Consider the following 2500-nt stretch of genomic DNA (forward strand, 5'->3'; position numbering starts at 1 on the left):
TTCTCGCGCCATTTTTTCAACCAATTAGAGGTGAAACCAAAACCAATAATGGCTCGCCCGTGCACATTCTCTTCCGATATGTTCCCGCTTATGGGCTTAATTTGTATACTTCCTTCGATACTAACAAGTCAGCGGTCACTTTCCAAAGTAATTGTAATGTAAATGAGGACGGTACATAACCCCAGCCGTGCTGCATAATAATCAGTTCTTCCCTTTGTGTGTTCACAAACAGGTCAGTAATTCGTTGTTCTTTCTTCTCATAACTGCTTATTAAGCTAGTTCTTTCGCTTGCATTTACCTTTCCTGGCAATATGGCAGCGAAGGAGGACGTTAGTAAGCCTTATGGACAGGACGCTGGTGAGATTTTGCAGCTCTGCGACGAGTCCAATGACGAAGGTCGCAGCGAGGGGACTTACGAGTTTGACGTGGATGAAATGAAAAGTCAACTGGGTATCGACGACATTGTGACGTAGACCTCAAACGGACTAAACTCATGACCGGTGGTTCAAACTCTAATTCGAGCCCACCCGAAGGGTCGGAGCCGACTACAAGTGCCGTAGCAAAATCTTTTACTACGGACACTGAAACGACGGAGCAAGGGTACATCTTGCCGTCTATTTGTGAGGAAACCGAAGCTTTCGTCCCTCCGGTTAGCGACATGATTGCTAACATAGTCAACGCAAATTGCTTGACAAAACCTCTGGAAGACAAGGTCAACGAGATCCAGAGCAGGTACCAGAATCCCAGAAACTGTCAATTCCTTGGAGTCCGTAAGGTTAACAAAAACTCTGGTTTGACTTGTCTAAACCGGTTCGTATGAAAGACCTAGCCTTGCAAGATAGTCAAAACAATATCGTCACAGCCAATCAAGCTCTTGTGGTGACACTCGAGCGTGTCACCAAGGCAGAGGACAAAAAAAGAGAAAATTGATCGTTCTAGTATCTTCCCCCAGCTTTCACATATGCTGAATGTTTTGGGGAATGCTATTTTTCTGACCTCATTAAAGAGGAAGGATGAACTAAGGCCTCATATTAATAAAAGCTCACAGTCAGTGTGTTCAAAATCTACAAAGATTACAACACTTTTTTTGGCGATGACCTTGCCAAACAGATGAAGGATATTAGTGAAGTCAATTAAATTTCAAGGAAAGTCTCCTGCACAAGTCGTGATTCACGTTCAAGTGGCTCTCGCACAGATGGGAAAACTATTGCTTTCAGTACACGAGGAAAGAAGGGTCCTTTTTTAGGATTCCACAGAGGTTCATCCGGAGGAGGCAGTATACCCTACTCAAGTCCCAGTACCAGCAGCCCATCAACAAGCAGGACAAACAAGGACAAGGCCTGAATGAGGTATTAACCTGTGCTGGCAACTTGGGCAATCACATAGAGAACTGGCGTGAAATGACCACTGAACCTTGAAGGCTGTCTCGGGGTACAGATTAGGAGGCCTCTCAGCCCTATCAGCATTTTACTCCAAAATTAATCCTATTAATTTTCCTCTGAAATTCAGATTTTACTGGATAAGAGTACTATTGAGCATGTCGAATACACCCAAGGAGAATTCATCTCTACTCTTTTCCTAGTTCCTTATAAAAGTGGTGATCTTTGGCCTGTAGTCAATCTCAAGCCATTCTTTTTTTTTTGTAGGAAAGATCCATTTCAAAATGGAAAATATTGATTCAGCCATTAATACAGTTTCTCCAGGGGATAACATGGTTTCTATTGAATCTTGCAAGTCTCAAGCTCTCTCCTCGCTGCGAGAGATTATGACGCCCACTCTTGCTTAGATATTAATTCTCGGTCTGACTTACTTTGGATAATTCAAAATATCGCTACCTTTAATGGGTTTTCAGGAGCCTGAAATTAATCTTTTCATGAACTCTGATACAAGTCTAACTAGCTGGGGTGCCTCCTGTAATGGACAAAGCACAGGGAACGTTGGTCTCTTTCTGAGGCTAACAACCCTATCAAATGTTTGAAGTTGTTAGCTGCCTTTCTTGTTCTTCAATCGTTTATTAGTCAGAGCATCATACATGTAAGACTTAAATTGGACAATACCACCGCAGTATCTTATATCAATAACATGGGTGGAATAAGATCTGAGCCTCCACACACTTGCCAAGGAGATTTGGCAATGGTACATGTCAAGAGAAATTTGGCTGTCTGCTCAACATGTCACTGGAGATTTACATGTTGAGGCTGATTCTGCCTCAAGGCTTATTGCTGAGGACCTCGAGTGGTCCCTACATCCAACCATCTTCAGTGAACTCCAGTCAACCATTTGGAGCCCTCATATAGATTTATTTGCATCTAGGCTGAACTTTAAGTTTGGGTAATATGTTTCTTGGCATCCTGACCCAAGGTAATATGCGGCTGATGCTTTTTCCCTGTCCTGGTCAAATTTAGGTGGTTACATTTTTTCCACCTTTTAGTCTTATCTCTCGCATATTGGCAAAAGTGCGCAGGAACAAACCTGTGGCAATACTAATAGCTGCTGTCTG

General features: G+C 42.8%; 1 protein-coding gene across 3 annotated transcripts in view; it reads left to right on the plus strand.

The window, feature by feature from the left end:
* LOC138049920 (hemicentin-1-like) overlaps positions 1 to 2500 on the plus strand; it is a 51256-nt gene that overhangs the window by 20367 nt on the left and 28389 nt on the right. The window lies entirely within an intron of this gene.

Source organism: Montipora capricornis, chromosome 5 (genome assembly GCF_036669925.1).
Source record: "Montipora capricornis isolate CH-2021 chromosome 5, ASM3666992v2, whole genome shotgun sequence".
NCBI classification, from domain to species: Eukaryota; Metazoa; Cnidaria; class Anthozoa; order Scleractinia; family Acroporidae; genus Montipora; species Montipora capricornis.